At 42.7% G+C, this 26,844-nt stretch overlaps 1 protein-coding gene across 1 annotated transcript in view; it reads left to right on the top strand.

The window, feature by feature from the left end:
• Positions 1-15,668: 15,668 nt before the first annotated feature.
• The window catches only part of LOC126156565 (SET domain-containing protein SmydA-8-like), a 100,772-nt gene continuing 89,596 nt past the window's right edge, over positions 15,669-26,844 (top strand). Inside the window, exon 1 of the mRNA XM_049916319.1 lies at positions 15,669-15,763. The gene's annotated coding sequence lies outside the window, so the exon portion shown is untranslated. The remainder of the gene's footprint in view (positions 15,764-26,844) is intronic.

The following is a 26,844-nucleotide window of genomic DNA, read 5'->3' on the forward strand; positions in this document are numbered from 1 at the left end:
GTGTGATGCTGCATTTAATGAATTTGCGATACTGTTATTCATTGTATGTACTACCTCGGAACAGCAGGTTGTGATTAACATCTTAACGTAAACTTCGTAACGTCTGAAACACCTTGTAACTTGTTTTGTTTTTCCGAGATACTCTTACTGAGGTGCAGCAAAATTTTAAACTCAAAGCAAAAGAAGAATACAGATCCCTGATTCAGCAGGGGTAATTCCATTATTTTAATGCGTTGCAGCTCTTACGGTATTGGTCTTTAGCAGTTTTCTCGCTTTAAAAATCTGTCCGTCGTCCGTCTAAGCTAGAACTTTGAAAAAAATGCAGTGTTTTATGTGGAAGCTCCCCAGTTACTACGTTTTCAGCAGTCTCCAGGCGTCAATGATGTGGTGTTTTTGTCTCCTTTCTTTCTATCGTTTCTTAGCTTGTCTTTTTTTTTATCCCCGTGTCTTCTTTAACGGCTCCGTTTGAGCAGACACTGCTGCCAAGAAGTATTTCTGTCTTGACTGCTCTGCGAGAACACACAGAGAAGGTTGGGAGATCTCGCTTTCGGTGTGCGGCAACGTCCTACTCGCTCGTATGACTTGGCTTTCGCGTGTCGTGCAGTGCTATGGATCAAAATTGTTCGAGCAACAGAGCAACTACGCATGCACCGTGTTCCACATCTTTAGGGTCAAACTAAGACGCCGGAGGATCTTAAACTGAGCATTTCGAGATTAGGAAACGATGATCGGATATTTAATGCCTTAAGTGTGGGGCACGTGTCTGTACGCAGCCTACCTTTTTACTCAGAAATTCGTGGTGCTACCTTCAAAGCAATAGGCAATTTTTTGCGATGTTCCCACGGTGGATTTTTTCCTATTGTGTATGGTGATGTTCACTGGTACAAGAGGCTGGCGACGAATTGGATGGTACTGTCACAGATGCTTGTCTCACTGTACAACAGCGACATTTGAGAGAGAGAGAGAGAGAGATCAGTATTGTGTGCGCCATAGCATTGAGATTGGCGGTCACCACTTTCAACAGCTCCAGTGTGCTGTGAGGCGCAAGATGTTCTTGGCAATAAAAGGCCAAATATCCATTTCCACCGATTAGTTCCTCATCTCAAAGTGCTACACCATTTATACAATGCCCCTACGATGAAAGTTTGCGACACCCTGCGGAAGTGCAAAGAGTATCCGAGGATTCACGAGGTAAGAAATTTATTTTTTGTCGCTAGAAGACGTGAGACTCATTTCATGCTCTGCTGTAACGTGAAGAGATGATGCAGTTCGAGAAACAGGAAAAAGAGCACCTGGAAGGCAGTGCGAAAACACATCCGCTCTAAAGACTTTTAAAATTGTTTTGTCTGTTCTCTTGTTGAACTTTCTTGTGCGACAAATGCCGTCAGACCAGAATCGCTAATAACTACGAGACTAGTAATGACAAAACAATGGTTGATCCCACAACGAATAGATCGTGTCTGTATGTGTTCGTTGTGCAGTACTTGTTTTGCCTGTGACGTTACCGTGTAACTGTAGGCGCATGTGCGCATTTGTTCTGAATTAGCTTTGCGTAAAGGTGTACCGTGGAAACCCGTTTAGCTAGGACGTTGATTCGTACGTTAGTATTGTGAAGAGCTTGCGGAGCACTACTGGGACCCAAAATCAGGCAACAGAAATATTCGCTGGACTATAATTGAAAACTTGTGATTTATCTAATCTAAAGTCATACTGCTCTGTGTAGCCATTTCATTAAAGAGATTGACGATTAAATTACGTATTAATAGGAAACACTTGTTATTTTATTCTGACATATTCACAAAAAATCTACAGCCCGAATCCAAACTGCACACACAGAAATCTTTTGAGATGGCAGTAGGGCTATGTTCAGATGTTGAATGACGTAGTGTTGAAAACTGCAGGTCAAACAAAATAAAGTCTTGACTTGTACCTAAGCACCTTGTGTGGTGGGGAAAAGGCGGCATTCAGTATTTCCTCCGAACATTTATGCCTGTAGGTGCAGACTGAACCATACGACACGCCATCATTATCTATTCATGTTAAGGAAACATATCGTTAGAGCAGTCTACGAAACGACGAAGCAAACTATGGACCTGGCCGTAGCGGGAACTAATATAGCAGCCTGCCGGTGTGGCCGAGCGGTTCTAGGCGCTTCAGTCTGGAACCGCGCGACCGCCACGGTCGCAGGTTCTAATCCTGCATCGGGCATGGATGTGTGTGATGTCCTTAGGTTAGTTAGGTTTAAGTAGTTCTAAGTTCTAGGGGACTGATGACCTCAGATGTTAAGCCCCATAGTGCTCAGAGCCATTTGAACCAACTAATATAGTAGCGTGAAGAAGTACAGCCACGGCACATTTCCAAGAAGTGCGCATTGTATCTTGCAAACTGACAGCGTGCGAGGATTGTTGTCGAAATAAATTGTAGATTAGCATCTAATTACTGAAAAATGGTTCAAATGGCTCTGAGCACTATGGGACTCAACATCTTAGGTCATAAGTCCCCTAGAACTTAGAACTACTTAAACCTAACTAACCTAAGGACATCACACACACCCATGCCCGAGGCAGGATTCGAACCTGCGACCGTAGCAGTCCCGCGGTTCCGGACTGCAGCGCCAGAACCGCTAGACCACCGCGGCCGGCAATTACCGAATATGATAGCACTGATGTGGATTTGGTTCCAAATGCAATTCCCATAACTGACTCAAAAAGCAAAACTTCCGGGCTATCATTGAGTAATTTGGATAAATAAATTTGTTGACCCAGCATAGGAATACCTCCTGGAAGTGAAGTCTTTTTTAATAGTACTGTGCGTCACAACAAGCAGAAGAATAAACCACCTTCTTCTAGCTCGCTAAAAATGTAAAATAAAATTCTGGCTGACCATTTATCACACACCTTATGAGCAAGTTGCAAGGATAGGTGATCTTTTGGGATTAGTTAAGGACCACCAACTTTCTCCTGGTTGCAGCATTAACAAAACTTGCAATTAAAATTTTCTTCCCTTTCGACTGCGCCATATAAATCACACGTAAACCCCATAGATGTGATTTAGAATCTTGCAAAGAATGAGATCTTTAGTCAAGACCTTCACTCTCAGAATGAAAAAAAATTAGAAAAGGTTGATAGGTTAGCTGCTATGACATTAGATAACTGTAGATAAGTGGTACGTCACGTAAATACAGTTTCTAGTAACGGCTGGAAGACAAATGTTTAAATGGAAGAGGAAATCGAAAATATGCACATCAGTCGTAACGGATTCGGACGAATAGTGGCAGTTATCGTCCGCCACTGATATGGCGGGTGATGAATCGACAGATACAGCTAAGGAAGAAAGCGACATCACTGAGGAAGGTAGTTAAGGTAATGTTTCTTTTCTTATTTCAAACAAGCATTCAGTTACTAATAAGCGATTTCTCTGCCTCTGGCAATAGCGAGGTCGACACTATACATGACACTGGCGTATAGAGGTGAAGCTTGTGAAAACTTCCGACTTGTGTAATGCAGGGATGTACACTTGACAGCACCAAAATATGTATGATTGCAATTTGAATTATCCGCTATGTTACACAGGAGCCAATCACATCACGGGTGTACGTACCCTCTCATAAAACTAAACGGGAGTTTAGTACGAGCATTTAGATTTCTTTGACAGTTAAGATAAGGACGAACCCTCTAAAAGGATGCAAAAAGACTGTACCGCACTGAACCACTGATGAAAAATCGACGAAGAAACGGATCTAACTAAAAAAGAAAAAAAAAAGTGGTATAGTCGGCGGTGTAATAGGCAACTGTCCGGCGATAATGTTTGGTTCGTATATGGCGTAGTGCAATTTTCTTTTGCCTTACTCCGTTAATTTGTTTAAGCTGTGTAAATCACGAAATTAATCATAGGTCATCATAGGTTCTTAGAGCGGGGTCAGGCCAATTTTCTCGCATAGTCTGTTTAATCTCTGTCCATATGCTTTCGATAGGGGTAAAGTCCGGTGCAGAAGGAGGAGAATCGAGAAGAGAAATCTCATTATGTTCTGCAAACCAACCCTGCACTATCACTAACATGTGTACTGGAGACTGGTACTGCTGGAAACAGATTACTATCTCAGGATATAAATGTCACACTGATGGAACCAGACTATTACTCATAATCTGGGTATGCTGGGTAGCATCGAGTCGACCATCTATCCTGTAAAGCATTCCAAGTGTAAGGGAACACTTCAAACCCCAAACCGTCACAGATTCACGGTCGCTGCAAGATGGCTAATGAGTGTATTTGGGGTCGAAACGGGCACTTCGCGGTCTATATACTCGTACCGGACCATCAGTCGCTGAAGATAATACCGATTCGTCGGAAAATAACACGTTCTGCCAGATACGATTAATATTTTCCTCGGCAAACGCCAATCAATAGAGTCAATGTTTATCTCGGAGGCTCTCCTTAATGGCAGCACGCTTGTTAAGTACACGGGTGTGCAGTACTTAAGCATGAAAGTAACTTTCACATGGTGAGTCACTGTCAGGTAACATAGTTCGTTGAATCTCGTACCAGACATGGAAAGAAGTGCTAAGATACAGTACAGAAGGTAACTGACACGAACAGAAATGACACTCTTATTCAAAGGCAATAATTACACTGTGGAGAAAAAATGTATTCAGAATTGCGAATACGATTAGACATCAGGGGTACAGTGCATTAGCGACACATGAAAATTTGTGCCATACAGGGAATCGAACCCGTATTTCCCGCTTAACGTGGGCTGTCGTCTTCAAAGCGTCGGGTATCCGTATACGCCTCCCAGAGAGATTCAAATCTCCATATGTTACATTGTCTACATCTCTTATATACTTTCGGTGATCCCAACACAGGGAGACACAATGTTGCTATCGCCATTATGGCCTGCTTTGGCATGCCTGCCTGAGGGTCAAACATTGCTGACGATCTACAGCCGTACGAACTAGACAAAATCTATTCAATGTCGCCTGCTGGCCTGTTCAGCTTGCGTAATTGAAACTCTGTTGTCTGCTGACGGAACCCCTTTCTTGTTAGGCCGCACGCATACTACAGGTGTGAGAGCGGTTGTAGGTCTGCCGGGCGAGCAGCCTGTGCGTGACAGTTTTCGTGCTCAGCGTAGCCGGCGCCAGCCTGTGATTTTCGCGTGAAGACGGTTGAACTAACGTCGATGAGGTGAGTTTTCACCACGGCTCTCCCAGTGCTGCACAGACCTGCACCTGAAGTGTATGCACTCAAGCAACGCATGCGCGCCGACAACTGTGTACACCACGTATACGCCTGCATGGCTTTAAATAAGGGACTCAGCGTACTGTCGCCAGTACACTCCTGAAAGAGAGAAGACTCTGCGTCGATATATCGTGCAAGCATGTTACTAACATATGGCAGTTTTAGATTCCACAGTACTGCAACAGTTGAAAGGAACCATTTGAATCATCATATAAATCAGTCAAGATACGAAGGCTGTTCGGAAAGTAAGGTCCGATCGGTCACGAAATGGAAAGCAGAGGGAAATCAAAAATTTTTTATTCGCAACAGTTTAGCCACACCTTCCAGCTAACTCTCTAAATAGTCACCGCTCCGACTTAGACATTTGTCGTGGCGTTTTACAAACTTTCCGGCACATTCGTCACAGAAAGCAGCCGCCTGTGCTTTCCGCCAATTCTCTACGCTGGTCTGCCTTTCGTTGTTTGTGCTAGCGGCGAGTACAAATTAACATCGGAGGGAGTCAATTAAGGGCTGTATTGTGGGCGATCAAACACTTCCCACCGAAAATGCTGCAGGGGCGCCTTCATTTCCCCTGCAGAATGCGGCTGAAAGTTGTCTTGAAGAAAGAAACGCATGACATTTATGATATGTGGGCTGCATAGCTTCACCAAATCCACACACTTGGCGGAAGACACTGTTGTTTTAGGCAGTTCTATGTGATCATTTTGCGCTCTGATCTACAAAGAGCGACGTGAAACGATCGACAGGTACTCTAAAGACAATGCTCAACACATCTGTGCAAAATTCCATCGGGTTTTCACAGTGGTTTCCATTTTGCGCCTGATTGGACCTTGCTTTCCGAATACGCCTCGTACCTTAATTAAATCGCTTCACTGGGAAACCGGAAAAATGAAGCGTTGTTTCCGTCTTACTTTATGGATCCAATGGCTGATTTTCTCGAAGGGGTATAACGCTATTAATGACGTGTGAAAAAAGTGTCATTTTGTTTTTTTGAAACCGATTCTTTTAAAGATCCAAAGTTGAACAGAAATGTTTTTGTTAACAATATGTTCAACATGATACAACTCTCCTCCACTCACCGGCAGATTTCCATTTGCTTTCGATCAGTCGTTTTATGATGATGATATCCAGTGAAATTTGAAACTACTGCCCGTAGAATCGTAATTTTTGCAGCGGAGTAACAACGGATAAAATTGAATTTTCCTCGGTAATTTCACATATCCTTGCGAGTAATCATCACATCAGTGAGTTACCAATTTTTAAAGCAACTGCTTACTACAATATCGAAGTCCTTCCTGTCAACGTTTTCTGGCAATGAAGATGAGAGTGAAACTCATCAAAACGTCGCGACTTTTCGATGATCTCATCCAAATGCTATCCTTTGCAGCAACTGCGATTAAAAAAAAGAAGCAAGAGATATTAAGATCGTATTTACCGCATCGTGTCTAAAACATGACATCTACATCAATACTCCCCATACCACCTGACGGTGTGTGGTGGAGGGAACTTCTGGTACCACTAACTGATTCCCCCCCCCCCCTCCCATTCCTACGCGGGAAGAATGATTGTCGGTAAGATTCTGGTGTTAGTTCCAATTTTTCGAATTTTCTGGCTGTGATCATTTCGTAAGGTGTATGTGGGAGGAAGTAATACGTTGTCCGACCCCTCCCGTAAAGTACTCTTTCGAAATTTCAATAATAAACCAATCCGCGCCGTTTTTCTCAGCACAAGTTAGTTTAAGTTGTGTGGAAATCTAGGGACCGATGACCTCAACAGTTTGGTCCCTTAGGAATTCACAGACATTTGAACCTGTTTTTTGAAACCACTCTGTGATGCACAATGCCTCTCCTCTAGTGTCTGCCAGTAGAGTTTGTTGATCTCAGCTGTAACGCTCTCGCCCTGACTAAACGACCCATGACGAAACGCGCAAGCGCACCGGCAGTACGGTGTGGAACGTTTGTGAGATGTGAGCAGTCGAGTCGACTTGCGTACGGAGAACGGCGAAGGTAGCGACGAGGCGTGTCTGTTGAGATGTTGTCATAAGGCAGCGGTGCTAAAATACGTAATGGGAAGTTTGGTGTGGCCAGACACAGAACAAGGTATTAAGCGGGCTCAGAACAATCACCGCAAGAGCATACCAGTTAACAAGAGGAGTACTGCGGATCCGATTTTATTTATTGTGGGGCTGCGAGAAGAGGAACCTGTGCCACACATTGTCAACGATTAATGTCTTAGATGCAACGACGACGGCTCAAAACGAAGTAGGATGTAGCCAATCATTTGATTAGACTTGTATATTCAACCAAAGGCTGTTTACCAAAGTAGGTTCCATCCAATCCATTGTTACTGATCCGAGAAAATCCTAATGAATGAGAAGCTATTGCACTGATTTTTTTTTCTATACAAGAATGAAGTCAAATATAATAACTAAGCAGTGAATATCTTTTTGCTATGCTGAAAGAAGTAACAGCAACTAAAGTTTCAATTGTTTGCAAGACAGTAATGAACCAAAGTGCTTGCGTCTAATACTCGTAATTTCAACATAATTTCAAAATAATTGCTTAACAAAGTAAAATTCAGTAAAAGATACTTTTATTTGTTTTCAATGACAAGTAAGTTTTCATTTTACGCAGTTGCAATCACTCAGAGGCGTTTGTTAACTCTTGAATAAATAATGGTAGTAATTGTAAAAAATCATTTTTGGAAAATAGTAATGAATATAATGAAAGTTGAAGTTATTTGAGATCAACAAGTCAGTAAAATGATTTCTCGAATTTTGACATAGTTCTGCATTTGAAAATTAGTTTTGCAGATTACGTAACTGTGAATTACAGAGAAGTGATTACTGAACATGGATTTAAACAATACGATGGTTTCCAATGTAAATGACAGCGTTTGGTAATGAAAAGCCAACCAGCTATTCTTGTGTTAATTTACCAGTAAACAAACCAGTAATTACAGAAACACTAATTATGCTCACCTTCTTTTCCAAATTTGGCTAACTACTGCGATTCCATTTCGCTCTTTATTTTCATTTCACTTTAATTGAAATTCATTTTCTTATTGTCATTGCTAGAAGCCGAGAGCATTGGCGAATCGGTTGTAGCATAACTTACATTTGGCGGAATCACTTATTCTTCGGACTAGATTCCTCTCCTGCGCTACAGCGAACTTTAGGCATATGGTTCATTTAAATCCTAACTAACCGAAGTGGGAAGAGCTGTTATCTGTTGATCGAACCAACCGGTAACAAATATAGCAGCAAGCTTTAATAGTGATGAATTGTGACTTGTATTTGTTTTGCAGGAAGAGAAAATCAAGAGTATTTCTGTAAATAAAATATTTCTGTATGAACTAAAATACTGTTATCACATCAGCAGAAGACTGTAAGTTATAGCCGGGCGGAGAGGCCGAGCGGTTCTAGGCGCAACAGTCTGGAACCGCGCGACCGTTACTGTCGCGGGTTCGAATCCTGCCTCGGGCATGGATGTGTGTGATGTCCTTAGGTTACTTAGGTTTAAGTAGTTCTAAGTTCTAGGGGACTGATGACCTCAGAAGTTAAGTCCCATAGTGCTCAGAGCCATTTGAACCATTTTCTGTAAATTACACTGTGCGACAAAAGAAGTGAAGCGCGCAGAAGGAGAGGAGGAAACGAATGGAAACTTGACAGGCTGAGGGGGTATGTGATGTTAGATCACTGATTAAAATATCGATCTCATTCTACGAAGAAATTGACAGTACGAACCCACTTATCGGTATGATACTGCACCCGTTCTGTCCTGGATGCACGCACTGATTCGGTTGGGGAGGGTATCATAAAGACGCTGCATCTTTTCGTGATGCAATATGCTCTGCAGCTGTTGTAACTGATTCTTGTTATCCTGAACATTGGCTCTGGGATGAAATTGACGTCCGAGCTGCTCCCATACACGTTCTATTGGGACAGATAATGGGATGTTACTGACCCCAGGAGTGAACCAAAATCATGCAGATAATTCATAGAGATACGTACCATCTGTGGTCGAGCATTGTCATGTTGAAAAATGGTGCCACGATACTATCATGTGAGAGGCAAATCAGAAGGACGCAGGATGAGCCGTAGTTAAATGGTCCAAATGGCTCTGAGCACTATGGGACTTAACATCTGTGGTCATCAGTCCCCTAGAACTTAGAACTACTTAAACCTAACTAACCTAAGGACATCACACACATCCATGCCCGAGGCAGGATTCGAACCTGAGACCGTAGCGGTCACGCGGCTCCAGACTGAGGCGCCTAGAACCGCACGGCCACACCGGCCGGCAGCCGTAGTTATATCCGATGACTAACCACACCATGAAGTCAGGAGTAGCAACCCCCGTGCCTCTCCAAAACATTGGAAGAATGACCCCTCTGCCTAGGTCGCTGCTATGCTCGCCGACTATGGCCATCCAGGGTAGTAGGGTCGTCATTCAGCGTTGAGCGCAATGCGACGCCGTGCGTCACCACTCCATTTGTCCCACTCGCGGCACTACGTCAGTCGCAGCCGTTTGTGATGCAGAGTTAACGACAGCCTATGCACGGGACGATAGTTCTCTAGCCCTGCTTATGTTAGTCTCTGACCAACGGTGCGGAATTACTCAGAGCGTTGCAGAGAGTCCATTACTTGTTCTCGGATGGCAGATGCAAATGTGAAAAGGTTACGATGTGTTTAGTGCACAGTACGCCGATCCCACCTTATGATCGACCGGAGCCTAGCCGATGAGTGTGCTGCCTCCAGGTTTCAATGCAGCATCGATCACTACAAATTGGAATACTCCATGATTCTGCCAACCGGCCAAATAGGTACACATAGTGAGATCCCTTTCAAACTCTGTCATGTGCTGATAACGCTATCTCACTTAACGTCTCTTATGTATCCTGCCACGCCTGGTGACAACACTAAACCTAATACAGTCAGAACACCGTTCTACCTGTTACGGAGAAATGTCACTCTAATCATTTACATGCTCGCCAATTGTGTATACATGTACGAAATTTCAGTGACACTCGACCACTTCTTCTGGCTGCTTCATTTCCTTTGGCAGGCATTGTATGTTGTGTTTGTTAGTTAGCTGGTTGTTCCATGGATCACTTTGCACGATAGATCATAATGATGTGGATCGATCATTTTAAATTCACATTGCAAATTAATTTGTGCATATAGTTACATTCTGAATGTTTCCAAGTTATGTATTTTACAAAAGGAATCCCTACCCACCCCCTTTTATATAGTACAGTAACAGAAATTCTTCTAAGGGACAGAAGGAGTTGTCAAGGAGAAACTTTCTCAGTTCGATTACAAACTTTACTTTGCTGTCTGTCCGACACTTTCCATCACCTGGTAAGTGATCAAAAATCTTTGTTGCAGAATTGTGCACCTCTTTTTGTGCTAAAGACCACCTTAATATCGAGTAATTTTTTTCTTCTGGTGTTATAATTATGTACATAATTTTTCCTTTTCGACTGAAGTGTTTTATTTAGAATACACTTTATGAGGGAAAACATATACTGTGGAGCAGTAGTCAGATTACCTAAATCCTTAAACAGATGTCTAGAAGGGGATCGTGGGTGAACACCATATATTATTCTTAAAAACTAAACTCCGACCGAACGCCGTGTCATCCTCAGCCCAAAGGCATCACTGGATGCCGATATGGAGTGGCATGTGGTCAGCACATAGCACTCCCGGCCGTATGTCAGTTTACGAGTCCGGTGCCGCTACTTCTCTATCAAGTAGCTCCTCAGTTTGCCTCATAAGGGCTGAGTGCACCCCGCTTGCCAACAATGCTCGGCAGACCGGATGGTCACCCATCCAAGTGCTAGCCCAGCCAGACAACGCTTAACTTCGGTGATCTGACGGGACCCAGTGTTACCACTGAGGCAAGGCTGTTGGCTATATATTATTCTTAGAGCGCGTTTTTGTACAATAAGGATTTCCTTTCTTAAAGATAAATTACTCCAGAACATTATTCCATATGCCATTACTGAATGAAAATGTGTCAGCTTACTGATTTGTCTCTTTTCCAAGGTTTGTAATGATTCTAAGTGCAAATGTGGCTGAACTAAGTTGTTTTAGGAGTTCCAAAACGTGCTTTTTCCAATTTCAATTCTCATCCATACGGACATCTAAGAATTTTGAAGTTCCACAATATTTATTATTTCCTCACCACGTGTTACACTTACCATCGGTGTAGTACTCCTTGAAACCTGGATGGTAGATACTCAGAGAGCACACAGGATAACGTTACGATTGTGGATAGGGCCGTAAACAGTTACTGTGAGTTGCACAATCAAACAAACAACTTTATTTTTCTGAGAACCACTTATTTACACATTGCTTTAAAAGATCGCAATTAGACAATACGGCTGAAGGCCTAGTTAAAGAAAACTTGAGATGCTTTCTGGGTTGAAGGCCCAAAACCACACCAAAAACAAGAACGGCTTAAAGCCTTGCTTAGAAATCAAAAGCAATTAAAAGTAGAAGGTAAAAAATTAAAAAAAGACATGTAATTGAAAAGAATTTGCGGCTGAAGGCCTACACTACACGTCTGAAGGACAACTATAATCAAAACTCATAAATAAACAATTTTTCCTAATCAATAAATTTCTTTTTAAACTTACAACAAAAGGGCCGAATGCCTGATTAAAGAAATATTAACTTATTGCACGGCTGAAGGCCACAAACAAATTTGAAACATCGACTGAAGGCCTGAACAACAAGTCAGACAAACAATTTAAAATAAACCCCTTCCTTCTTATAAAAAATTTTCCTTTAAAGAATACACACGGCTGAAGACCTTATTACAGGGGTTCACGTAAATCCTCGGCTGAAGGCCACATATAACACATCGAACAACTACCGGCTTAGGGCCTGGATTACAAACAATTTCAGATATAACAATTTAACACGGCTGAAGGCCTTTATGTAAAATTTAAAAAGAACTGGATTAATATAAAACCGAAGGCCTCGCACAGTACTTCAAACTAAAATAAAAATCACAATATAAAACAAACAGAACAAGTGGTGCTCAGAAGTGTTCCAAGGGTCAGCCTGAGAAGGTAGCTCAAACGTAAGGTGAGACAGGCAGCCAAGAGTTGGAGTTAAATAATCGGATGGCAACCCAAACTAGGGACGGCCCAAGGACCTATCAACAATTCAACCAATTCCCTTCCATCCGACCAACGGCACAACAGTGGAAAATACTGAGCGAGGACGAGGATACGAACAGCACTACGTCTTCAAAAATTGGCGTCTAAAAACAGCCAAGAGAACAATAAGCACTCTAAGTAAAATATGAACCAAACAACTTAGAAGGCTGTGGAACTACACGCTGTGCCGGACAGCATCAACATGACGAGGAAAGACACACTACCGGAAAACTATGCTAACGACCAGGGAAGGTTATTGGGGCGTTAACGGCCACAGGGCAGAAATACCGCTGGTGCACTTCACAGGCAAGTAACAGTCAATTTAATAATTAATCACAATATAGGAAGACGGCTGCAAGATTTCGCCAACACGTTATACGTTGCTGCTAGCCCGAACGGCCCAGGTAGCAACAACCCGCAAATGAATGAAGAGCTGTCACAGCAGTTGAGGTTTCATAACAGGTTAACTGATCACTCAACTTCAGCGTCCAGCTTCGGTGGGCAATGAACTTTGTCGCTCTCGCAGCTAGCTCCTCATGATCGAACAGTGCGTGCACGCCGCAAGTGGTCCCGGCTTGGTTCCGCGCCCGGAGACTTCCTCGCTGATCAGTCACAACCGACTGACTCGATCCAGCATGCAGACAGCATTAAAATAACTGCTCAGTCAAAACCACACGAGCTACACACGGTTCCGCGAAACACTTCCACAAAGAACTTGAACAATATTAAAACCAGTCACTGTGGAACAACTAGGAGAAATCACAAGACAACACACACAGAGAACCCGGAAACGGTCGGCGATCAAATACACGTCGTCCAATGAGACGACCGATCGAACGACAAACCAAGTCGTCCCCACTGAAGTCATGTGTGCCGTCAACGGTCGGCGAGTCATGGCTGTCCGGGCCTCACTGCTGCTCCGTCCACACTGAACTCCCGACACACGATGACCTGGAAATACTAGCAGTCCCTCCAAAGATAGTACGAAGTGCTCTTATCGATAAGCGCTGCTGCTGCCACTCACAGGTAGGCAAGCCAGCAAGTTATCGACGCCAGTAAATCGAAAAAGAAACGAGACGGCAACCGAAAATGAACGAAGAGATGTCACAGTAGTTGAGGTTTCATAAGAGGTTAACTGATCACTCAGGTCCAGCGTCCAGGTACGGTGGGCAACGAACTTTGTCGCTCTCGCAGCTAGACGTCAAGCAACAGCGGCACGAACACGAGCCGCGCACGGCTCACTCCTAGATGTCCAGAACTGAATATGTTGTACCTTTTTAAGATTGAGGGAGAGACCGTTCGCAGAAAACCAGTCAATGGTACTTTTAAAAATTTCTGTCACCGTTCTTTCCGTTTCTATATGAATGCTTGCATTGATTACTCGTACAATACTAGTGTCATCTGCAAAAAGAATTAGTTCTGTTTGTTGTGTATTAGACGAAAGGTGGTTTACATATATATGGGGAACAATAGTGGACCTAGGATTGAAACTTGGGGGATCCCATACGTTATTTCTCGCCCGTTAGAATTGCCTCCCTGGAGTATATTGGTTGAGTTACTAACAAGGGAACCTCCCCATCGCACCCCCCTCAGATTTAGTTATAAGTTGGCACAGTGGATAGGCCTTGAAAAACTGAACACAGATCAATCGAGAAAACAGGAAGAAGTTGTGTGGAACTATGAAAAAAATAAGCAAAATATACAAACTGGGTAGTCCATGCGCAAGATATGCAACATCAAGGATAATGGGAGTCCAGGAGCGCTGTGGTCTCGTGGTTAGCGTGAGCAGCTGCAGAACGAGAGGTCCTTGGTTCAAGTCTTCCTTCGAGTGACAAGTTTAATTTTTTATTTTCTGACAATTATTATCTCTCCGTCCGTCCGATGGGAGGTAACTGACGATCTACACACGGAAAAATATGAAAACGTTAAAAACATATGTTTTGACAGAGCACAGGGAAAACTGTGCGACTGTGAACCCGTTGCATTCATTTGTTGCAGTTTATGTGACAAACTCTTATGTTTCCATGACTTTTTTGGGAGTCATTATCACATCCACAAGAAAACCTAAATCGGGCAAGGTAGAGGAATCTTTTTACCCATTCGCCAAGTGTATAAGTTAGGTGGGTCGACAACATATTCCTATCATGTGACGCACATGCCATCACCAGTGTCGTATAGAATATATCAGACGTGTTTTCCTGTGGAGGAATCGGTTGCCTTATGACCTTGCGATCAAATGTTTTCGGTTCCCATTGGAGAGGCACGTCCTTTCGTCTACTAATCGCACGGTTTTGCGGTGCGGTCGCAAAACAGACACTAAACTTATTACAGTGAACAAGACGTCAATGAACGAACGGAGAGATCATAACTTTGCGAAAATAAAGTAAATTTTTCACACGATGGAAGACTTGAACCAAGGACCTCTTGTCTTGCAGCTGCTTACGCTAACCACGGGACCACGGCGCTCCTGAGCTGCCATTACCCTCGATGTTGTCTATCTTGCGCGTGGACTACTCAGTTTGTATATTTTGATTATTTTTTTCATAGTTCCACACAACTTCTTCCTGTTTTCCCGATTGATCTGTGTTCAGGTTTTCAAGGCCTATCCACTGTGCCAACTTATAACTAAAACTGAGGGGGGTGCGATGAGGAGGTTCCCTTGTAAGTACAACTTTCTGCATTCTTTTGGTTAGATATGATACTATCCATTACTTGGCTATACTATGAATTCCATAAAACTTCAGTTTATGTAGGAGAATACTGTGATTCACAGAGTGAAATGCCTTAGACATGTTGCAGGAAATGCCAACAGGTGCTATTTTGTTAATCAGTGCTGATAAAATCAGATGAGTGAACATGTAAATGGCGTTTTCAATAGAGCAATGCACCTGAAGCCTAAGCTATGATTTGCTGAGGATATTGTAGTTGCTAAGGTGAGATACTATTCTAGAATGAGATACTATTCTAGAATGCATCGACTTCTCAAAAAAATTTTACGCATGGAGTATACATTACGCACGGAATAAAAAGAAAAGGCGGAAGTAAGTATGGAGTAGAATAGTAGCAAGTCCAGCTACTCGGCCTTGGCACAACTCATGCTGGTCATGTACTGACGTCATGAATTTGTAGCGTGGAGGCGGTCGCCGGCGTATCCGGAGGCTCGCTTCGCGCCTGCAGAATTAGCCAGGAGAGCGTCCGCTATTTATAATCGCCGGCATGCCGGGCGCCCGTAAACAGACCGGCGCCGGCGGTCAGTCAGTCGACGAGTGACCGGCGAGCGGGCAGGCCGAGCACGTGCTCTCCACACACTGCAGCGGAGGAGGAGGAGGCGCCAACAGCACCACCACAGCACGCTTTTGTAAGTGCGTAAAACGAACAGTCCCCCCTCTCCCCCATCAGTGTCAGAACACTCTGCGAGTCGCCATTCAGCTAACATTTGAAGGCGCATGACACGTGTATATACAGGGTGTTTCAAAAATGACCGGTATATTTGAAAAGGCAATAAAAACTAAACGAGCAGCGATAGAACTACACCGTTTGTTGCACTATGCTTGGGACAACAGTACATTTTCAGGCGGACAAACCTTCGAAATTACAGTAGTTACAATTTTCAACAACAGATGGCGCTGCAAGTGATGTGAAAGATATAGAAGACAACGCAGTCTGTGGGTGCGCCATTCTGTACGTCGTCTTTCTGCTGTAAGCGTGTGCTGTTCACAACGTGCATGTGTGCTGTAGACAACATGGTTTATTCCTTAGAACAGAGGATTTTTCTGGTGTTGGAATTCCACCGCCTAGAACACAGTGTTGTTGCAACAAGACGAAGTTTTCAACGGAGGTTTAATGTAACCAAAGGACCGAAAAGCGATACAATAAAGGATCTGTTTGAAAAATTTCAACGGACTGGGAACGTGACGAATGAACGTGCTGGAAAGGTAGGGCGACAGCGTACGGCAACCACAGAGGGCAACGCGCAGCTAGTGCAGCAGGTGATCCAACAGCGGCCTCGGGTTTCCGTTCGCCGTGTTGCAGCTGAGGTCCAAATGACGCCAACGTCCACGTATCGTCTCATGCGCCAGAGTTTACACCTCTATCCATACAAAATTCAAACGCGGCAACCCCTCAGCGCCGCTACCGTTGCTGCACGAGAGACATTCGCAAACGATATAGTGCACAGGATTGATGACGGCTATATGCATGTGGGCAGCATTTGGTTTACTGACGAAGCTTTTTTTACCTGGACGGCTTCGTCAATAAACAGAACTGGCGCATATGGGGAACCGAAAAGCCCCATGTTGCAGTCCCATCGTCCCTGCATCCTCAAAAAGTACTGGTCTGGGCCGCCATTTCTTCCAAAGGAGTCATTGGCCCATTTTTCAGATCCGAAACGATTACTGCATCTCGCTATCTGGACATTCTTCGTGAATTTGTGGCGGTACAAACTGCCTTAGACGACACTGCGAACACCTCGTGGTTTATGCAAGATGGTGTACGGCCACATCGCACGGCCGACGTCTTTAATTTCCTAAATGAATATTTCGATGATCGTGTGATTGCTTTGGGCTATCCGAAACATACAGGAGGCGGCGTGGATTGGCCTCCCTATTCGCCAGACATGAACCCCTGTGACTTCTTTCTGTGGGGACACTTGAAAGACCAGGTGTACCGCCAGAATCCAGAAACAATTGAACAGCTGAAGCAGTACATCTCATCTGCATGTGAAGCCATTCCGCCAGACACGTTGTCAAAGGTTTCGGGTAATTTCATTCAGAGACTACGCCATATTATTGCTACGCATGGTGGATATGTGGAAAATATCGTAGTATAGAGTTTCCCAGACCGCAGCGCCATCTGTTGTTGAAAATTGTAACTACTGTAATTTCGAAAGTTTGTCTGCCTGAAAATGTACTGTTGTCCCAAGCATATTGCAACAAACGGTGTATTTCTATCGTTGCTCGTTTAGTTTTTATTGCCGTTTGAAATATACCGGTCAGTTTTGAAACACCCTGTATGATTTCCTTGTTATCTGATCCAGGAATACTGTTACTCGACAAAGCGAACCGTAAGTGCGGCCGCGGCGGGAACTAATTTCGTCACGTGATCAGGTACAGTTAACTTCCAGTTCAAAGTGGTGCGTTTTACTCCCTCGCCAGTGGTAGTGCGGTAATTGCCTACCTGAGCAGCCGCTTACTGTTAACGCCGTTGAACTTTTTGACGATGAGAAGGAGAGAGCAGTGACAGTAGTAATGTCAATGGAGATGGAACACGTAAGCATAATTGCCACGTAGGATAAACGCCAATTATGACAGCAGGGCACAATGCTGTACGGAGTGGAATAGAAGTATCTATCGCAAAGGAATGCACTGGCGATATGGATAGACGTTTTATTAGATAGCACTTTCTGCGATATTATGAAAAAAAGAAAAAACTGGCCAGGCGCGATTAGGACTCCCGCATTGGGGGATCCGTACAAACTTATTTATGTATACAGACAGTTCACAGCCGGCCGCGGTGGTCTCGCGGTTCTAGGCGCTCAGTCCGGAACCGCGAGACTGCTACGGTCGCAGGTTCGAATCCTGCCTCGGGCATGGATGTGTGTGATGTCCTTAGGTTAGTTAGGTTTAAGTAGTTCTAAGTTCTAGGGGACTGATGGCCACAGATGTTAAGTCCCATAGTGCTCAGAGCCATTTTTGAACCAGACAGTTCACACATTCCGGGAATCGAGAACCTCGTTCATTTTCGCCTGCTATCGACATGGATACTGGCAAGATATCGGTCCCGAGGGTTCCAGGATTTTCTAACATGTTTTAAGTTCAATAATATAAATGTGACATGAAGTCATGGAAGAGGCAGGCTACTATTATTATAATAATCAGCAGTTTTCCATTCAGGCTGACTGGGTCGCAGTGGGTAAATTCAAGGAATGGCTTTATTCCTCATATGACGCGTGTCGGAAGTTATCCGTCATCAGGAGCGATTACTGCAAGTAGGTGTAGCGTTTCAAATTGTATGTGAAACAAACACTCGCACACTGTACGCTTTCGTTCGTGTCGACACTTGTCGAATGTCATATTTCCGCTTTCCCTGTATTCTTTCTTTCTTTATTTCGGTTATGCCATAGTCCCATATCGATCGCAGGGTCGGCGTGGTTACAACGGATTTGACAATGTTAGCGTTAGGGATGGCCGGATGCCCTTCCTGCCGCCACCCCGTACCTCACAGGACGGAATCAGTGTACCCCAACTGTCTGCGTCGAGTGGAAATCGTGAAATAGTGTGGACGTGTTTCAAATGTCTGCGACGGGTGCAACTGAGGCGGAACGTGGGGACCAGCCCGCTATTCACCCAGCGGGGTGTGGAAAACCGCCTAAACCTACATCCAGGCTGGCCGGCACATCGGCCCTCCTCGTTAATCCGCTGGGCGGATTCGATCCGAGGCAGGGGCGCCTACCCGAGTCCAGGAAGCAGCGCGTTAGCGCGCTCGGCTTCCCTTGCGGGTCTTTCTGCTTTCCCTGTATGTGGTGCCTATATATTTCCGATACGGTGCCTCTTGAAACACCAAATCCTTCGTCTACCTTGGTTACGGAGGTACCCACCACGCGAGCACCAACAACAATTTGCCCACGTTAGAGTTCACTTCGATCCCAAATGATGCCTATACAACTACACAGAACACTATTCTGAACAAGACTACCACGTTCAGCGTATGGAGGATATTGCACAGATTCCGTTCGTGGTCATATGAGTGTGGTTTGAAAAGTTCTCGGAATCACCACGAGAGGTCAGCGCTAGCGCAACGAGTTGTTCACGTGATATTCATTGGACTGTTGCCTGTAAACACGTGCCACGTCAGTGCTCTTGGAAGAGAGCTGACGGTGATGTGGCTCTGTTGTTGTTCTTGCGTAGTGATTTGCGAAAATGGAAAAAAATCGAGATTCGAGCAGTGATTAAGTAATTCGTAAAGAAAGGTATGAAAGCAAAAGACATTCATGCCGATTTCCAAAATACACTGGGGGACTCTGCTCCTTCATATTCAACTGGTCCGAAGTGGACAAATGAATTTAAGTTTGGTCGGGAGAGTTTATATGATGATCTGCGCAGTGGTCGAACGAGATGTCTCACTACTCCACAAAACATTGCAAAAGTGCATAAAATGGTCATGGAGGATCGCCGGCTGAAAGTGCGGGAAATTGCTCACGATTGCCAGATGTCATCTGAAAGGGTTAGGGCCGTTTTAGGAGAAACGAACAAGATTTTTTGCGCTGGTTTATGACCACAGATGATATCTGGGTTCACTACTATACCTTAGAGACAAAACAACAGTCAAAGCAGTGGAAACACGCTGGTTCTCCGGCACTAAAGACAGCAAAGACAATTTCTTCGGTGATAAAGATCATGGCATCAGTGTTCTCGGATACCAGCCGCGCGGGATTAGCCGAGCGGTCTAGGGCGCTGCAGTCATGGACTGTGCGGCTGGTCCCGGCGGAGGTTCGAGTCCTCCCTCGGGCATGGGTGTGTGTGTTTGTCCTTAGGATAGTTTAGGTTAAATAGTGTGTAAGCTTGGGGACTGAAGAACTTAGCAGTTAAGTCCCATAAGATTTCGCGCACATTTGAACATTTTTTTCTCGGATGCGAAGGGGATCCTGTTTGTAGATTATCTCCCCATTGGGAAAACAAGTACTGGAGAATACTATGGCCGGCCGGAGTGGCCGTGCGGTTCTAGACGCTACAGTGTGGAGCCGAGCGACCGCTACGTTCGCAGGTTCGAATCCTGCCTCGGGAATGGATGTGTGTGACGTCCTTAGGTTAGCTGGGTTTAATTAGTTCTAAGTTCTAGGCGACTGATGACCTCAGAAGTTAAGTCGCATAGTGCTCAGAGCCATTTGAATCAGGAATACTATGCTAACCTCTTGGGCAAACTGGAGCAAAAGATACGCGAAAAAATGCAAGGTTTAGCAAGGAAGAAAGTCATCTTCCACCAAGACAATACGCTCCCGCACACATGTGCCGTCGCCATGGCAAAATTACACGAACTAAGGTTGAATTGTTGCCACACCCGCCTTATTCACCTGATTTGGTTCCGTCAGACTTCTATCTCTTCCCAAAACTGAAAATTTTTCTTGTTGGACGAAGATTCATTTCAAACGAAGAATTGATAGCCGGAGTTGACAACTATTCTGCAGGCCGGGAGGAAACTCATTTTCGAGATGGAATCAAGGCACTGGATCATCGTTAGCCCAACTGCATTAATCTACAAGGAGACTACATTTAAAAATTAAAAATAAAGTTTCAGTGATATAAGTACTCTTCTTCTATTCCCTTCCGAGAACTTTTCATTCCACCCTCGTAATACATCAGAGCAACCTGCAGGCTTGGTTGCATCTGCATATTTTGAAACATGCACTTCTAGCGGTGTTTCCATACTTTTGTCCAACCCCACGGCGTCCAATAGTTTTAAATTAAATCTCTGTACTAATTACTGGGCAAATATTATTACTGATTCTAGAGCCAGCAGTTGGAATAATTCATCCTTATGTGTTCTATAATCGAGGAACCTTATACTCAATAGCCTTTGAATACTATTGCAGTGTTTTTACGTCTTTGGTGTTTCCTGTGCTGTTAAAATAACAATTTCTGAACATTCCTGAGTATTAAGTACTGATATTCTTTTCTTTCTTGCAAAAATATCACTATGAGCATATGCCTCACTTACTCCTACCAATTTTTAGTTTTATATTTTATATCTACACTTCAACATCCCTTCTAGAAAACGAAAATCTGAATAATCCCAGTTTTCCCTCCCAAAGTTCTTTCACTGCCCACCCCTTACTCCCATATAATTCACTTTGATGCAGAGTTTTATAAATCTGGTAAATTATTTGCTTAAGGTTGAGTTAATTTATTGGTGAACTAGAAACGGAACACACAAATGCCTAATTGCTATGTGCATGGCTAATGTGACAACCGCAAAAAGCCCAGTATTTGCCAGTTTGGGTTTTTAACGCTTTTCTATTCTCTTTTTACCCGATCCTCATTACTTTTTAGGTTCATGTGGAATGTGGCAGTAAATACTCTACCGAAATTATCAAATAATTTTTCGAAACCTCCAACTGCAGTAAAAATGAGCAACTCCCCCCTTTTCTATCAATTCCCTAATGTTTCGCTAACACTGAAGGGCACTCGATGCCTGTTAAACAGTGATCGTGCCTTGTATTATTTCCAATATATTTCCACGCAAAGAACGCAGTGGTTAGCAAATTGTCTTCGCTTTTGGGAAGATGGTGGTTCAAATCCCTGTCCAACCACTAGAATTTATGTTTTTCCTGATTTCTCCAAGTGATGGTGTCTTCCTTGGAAAAGAAAAGAAAACCGGTTCTCTTCTCTTCTCATCTTTAATGACCTCCTCGTCGACGGGACTTTACACATCAGTCTTCCTTTCTTCCTCCTTTTATCTGCTTTGCATTCATAGTAGTATTCATATATTTTTATTGCTAGTTACCTTTTTTCAGAAATAATCCATTTGTCCGGTTATAATTATTATGTGATAATTATGAGACAAGTCCAGTTTTACGAAGACAAAAGAAGTAGCAAATACATTTGACAACGGACTTTTTCTTGGAATTAAGACCTGCTGTTACGAAAAAATTAATTTTTAAAGTATTGAACAGAGTAATTGTCCTTGGATGATTATATTGAACATATTCTATAAATATATGAAATCACAGTTTAGAGAGAGTATTAATTATTATTTACTAGTGTTGATGAGATCTGCTCTTAGTCTTCTTCTTCTCATCATCTTCTTCTTCTTCTTGCGAGCCACAATGGAACAGATTTATTTCAACTGTTTTTTTCTCTTTTCTTCCACATTTGTTTCACCATTTCTCTATGTTTCTCTCCTCCTTCTTCTTTCCAAGTGGCTCTCGTTTTCTTCTTCGATTTTTACTGAATCTTTTGAGTCTTGCAATTTCATTCTTAGTGACGTCGTTCTTCAACATCTTGAAGAGTAATTCTAAGTTCGTAAATGCTCCTTCCAATGTCTTTGCTGTATGTTCTTCCATTTTTAATTTACTGAAGTGACAAGTCCTTTTCTCTGTCAGTTGGGATTAGTCCTTTGTATCTTAAGCCCTTCTTTTTTCGGAATTAGCAATATCTTTTTATTAAGCATTTGGTTTTTCATCTCTTGCAGTAGCAGAGATTGGAAACAAAATTACTGGTTATCAGATCCACCTGTTATGCAAGCAATTGTTTTATCATATAAAACGAAACACGTTTCAGCGTCTTTGTGGCATCGTCAGTGGGTATTTTTTATTCATTTGTGTAAAATGTAAACATGTCTTAAGTGATATTTATTCTAACAAAAATTAGGTCTAAAAACAGTTCTTATGTTGTTGTCATTGCCTTTGTTTACCTACATTACTGGATTACGTAGAACTCTGTATACATTACTGAATATTGGTAGCTTGTTATCTGAAATTAAATTATGTTACTGTGAATTTGGTTTCCGAGTTAATAGATCTCTTTCTCTAAACGTAATTTTGTTGTGCAAAAATTTTTCACGGGTATATTTTGAGATTACTTACAGTTAGCTTCCGAAAATCCTTTTTGATTTGGATATTCATCTGTTATTGAGATGTGCACACAAACATTAAACATTTCACGGAACTTAAGCGTAAATAACACTTTTTAAATTTACAAAACAAATTGCTAATGTTGTTGCTATTTGTCCAGTGCCTTTCAAGTTCAAGTTCATCTGTTTTTATATTAGTTTGGCGCCAAATCTGAAATGCTTTGTTTCTTCCTGCCTCTGTGCATGCGTGTGCTTAGCTGTTTGTGTCGTGTTTTCTGTGCAGTTCCAGTAATGTGTTAAATAGTGTGCCACTTCATCGTGTAGTGTCGTAGTTTATAATCTGTTTTCCTTCTGTTAATGCCTTCTGCATGTGAAAGTTATCTTCTATTGTAAGCATATAGTACAGGCTGTGACTGGAAACTCTAAATTACCCGCGGGCGTGTAATCAGTTCTGCGAGTTATCCGTGGCATATTTCTCCCACTTTTTTTTTGTACTGAAAGTTTTTCTTTAAGCCGGGAACGGTTGGGGATGAGAGATAATCTCACGTTACAAAACGAATGTAGTAAACAATGTGCTGTCCGAACAAGCGCTGGATAGCTCTTGTTGCGCAACGTAGCAGTTTCTGTTAGTGCCGAACAATGTCTGAAAAGCGAGAATGTGTTGCGCTGGCGATACACCTGAAACTCAGAATACTACACAAACTCGAAGAGGGTAGTATTGGAAGAGAAATCCGGCATTGATTTACAATGTGGGTGAATCTACTATCCGTGATATTCGGAAAACAAATACAAAATAAAATCAGTTTGCTACAGTTCTAACTCATCTAAAGGTTTGTCAAAGCGGAAGGCTATGAAAATTAAGGCCCGAAGATGATGCACTGAAACACCGAAACTGGTAGCCATATAATAAATAACATCATAATGGCGGCTGCAGGTGTTCCGTTTTATTACATTATCTGAAGGTGTTCTGGCTCAGGGAACACCCATGGACAAATGCAACAAATCAGGCATGTATCACTTTCGTGCAACTCTTGTCAGCCAGTATACATAGCTTAAAAGTGTTTAGGTTTATGTGAAGAAACAGTCATTTGTATAATAGGCGGATATTATATCCAGCAATACTAACGCCTTCCAATTTTCATTCAGTTGTATAGTCCTAGATTAGGCCTACATCATAAAATAGGAAAAAAAGTCAGAGCAATGAAACGCTCAACAACGACGTTGTATAATGCAAATAACATTGAATGTGTAATACTGATGACAAAACGTCGATAAATGACTATTAATATCATGTATTTGTCTGAAAGAGTTGAGAAACCACTAAAAACCTATGGAAAATTTTATCAAAAACGCCATGATGCAGCAATTTCACATTCTTCCAATATTTAATATAAGATCATTATCGCCTTTTAGGTGCCTTTATTATTTCGTAATCGAACGTGATTTTCGTCGAGCAGCTCTTCAGTTCTTCTCTGCACTCTGTTCAACAATTCAGAAACGTGTAATATTTGTCTTGTCACCGTATAGTTCTCTCGCCGGGATGGTCGCTTTGAAGAGGGCACAGACTATTTCCTTCCCATTATTCCGTATTCCAAGCTTACGATCCGTCTCTCATAACATCGTTGTCGACGAGACGTTAAACTCTAGGAAGGTTCACTCACGTATCTTCAATGTTTGCTCCGGTAGTGTAAGGATAGAATGGGTCGGACCATTCGTGGAGGTAACTCTGTTGAACAGTGTATCGAGCCTGCACTTGAGGAACTTCAGCAGCATTCATCAGGCTAAATGTCGGGTTACTGCCAACATGCGAAAGTCTTTCGAGTTGACGCCACTTCGACAGCTTCTGTGTCAAATTCACTAAGCTGTTTATCAACTTTTGAGTGTTAAGTGGTATAAAACCTAACAACATAGTATTCCGAACTAAATGTTCTTGCATTAACTTATCGTAATGCGGAAGGGACCTGGGGCATTTGGGCTGCAGTTGTAAACACGCTATTACTTTCACTTCCGCAATGCTTGCCAGACACGAGCCATTAGTCAGTGGCTCCAAATTTTTCGTGCCTCTCTATCTAACAATCTGTTTTTTTTTTTTTTTTTTTAAAAAAAAGGTCAAGTTATTCTTTTAAAGACGAGTTTGAGCGATCACTCCAGTTTATGTTTCCAGTAATAGTAAGACATATATGAGATGTAGTCCTTTTCAACAGTATTTACTCAGTATTCTGATGGGAATCGCCTGAATTTTTGTGTATAGCAACGCTTTAAGTTTTCCTATATTTAACCTGGTTGCCACGTAGTCTTTTTATGATCACATTTATATCTCTGTATTTATTCATAGCAACACAGTTATCAGCATCTGCATTATCTGCAAATTATCTTTGTTGACAGCTGATGTTACCTTTAAAATGGTCGCTGGAGTGCAGTATGTAGTAGTCATCACTACAAATAAACTCACAAACAATTCGATGTGTGATTGCACCTCTCGGCTGTCAGTTAATTTCAGACCAGTGTTTCTTGTATATTTACACATACCCTTTCTTTCTATTGTGCTTTATTTATCAAGTAGCGAGCATGATTTCAAGCTGCTGTAAAACCAAATACTCTATAGTCATCTTGTTGCACTGCTACAAGGCTTCAGATACATCAAAAGTCATTTTGAAATATCTGTTCTTTCATGCTTGTAAGTAGGATATTGGTGCTCATTCAAGACTTATCACATCCGCTATCAGGTTACACATCGGGTGTCAGGTTACTCACTTGGCTGATTTATATTCAAGGTCACCCCCACTCTCTCTCTCTATCCCAGGGAACCACTGGTAATTGATCAAGGTCACCCAGGAGAGTTCCCACAGGCTTTATCCAGTTGTGCAATAATGGTTATGGACATAAAATGGCGAGAAACCAATCCCTCCCTCTAATCCAATGGGTGCACAATAAAATGGTGGGACAGTCCTCCCCGCCTCCTGAACCAATAGGAATCAAGCAACCCTCCCCAACTCTATATTTTATAACTGGAATGCTTAAATGGGAGGTTTTCATTCTGGAGCTGGGCAGGACAGACAGAGGACGAGGCTGTGTCAATTTGCCAAGAACAAATTACATAAAGTCACATCACTTGACGTCTGTTCTTTAATAAAAATTTAATGTTATGTCATTTGAGGCATCAGCAGAGACCACACCCTGGCAGATATATAGGTATTCTTTCCCATAATTTTATGTAATTATTCATATTTCTCATATTTCTCGCATTCTGCATAGTTTCCAACCATTTTCGTATTATTTCGCGTATTTTTTCCATAAGTATGGGGTCTTATAACTGGGGCACTTTAGTGGGTGGGGTTCACTGTGGACCTGTGCAGTAGAGAGAGAGAGAGAGAGAGAGAGAGAGAGAGAAGAGAAATTTGTTAACATCGAGTATAGATTTAAGTGTCAGGAAGTCATTTCTGAAAGTATTTGTATGGAGTGTAGCCATGTATGGAAGAGAAACATGGACGATAAATAGTTTGGACAAGAAGAGAATAGAAGCTTTCGAAATGTGGTGCTACAGAAGAATGCTGAAGATTAGATGGGTAGATCGCATAACTAATGAGGAGGTACTGAATAGGATTGGGGAGAAGAGGAGTTTGTGGAACAACTTGACCAGAAGAAGGGATCGTTTGGTAGGACATGTCAATAACAAATTACATTAAGTCATGTCACCTGGGGTCTGTCCCTTGATAAAAAATAGACGCTGCCCAGTTCTGGAGTGAATCCCTCCCTCTGGTGTGTTAGTGTTGTAAAAGATGGAGTTGGGGAGGGGCGATAGAGCCCATTGATCCAGGGAGAGAGGATGAGTTTCCCACGTTTATACAAGTTAGTCACGTGTGTAACCTTACA

This window comes from Schistocerca cancellata, chromosome 2, assembly GCF_023864275.1.
Source record: "Schistocerca cancellata isolate TAMUIC-IGC-003103 chromosome 2, iqSchCanc2.1, whole genome shotgun sequence".
Classification (NCBI taxonomy): domain Eukaryota; kingdom Metazoa; phylum Arthropoda; class Insecta; order Orthoptera; family Acrididae; genus Schistocerca; species Schistocerca cancellata.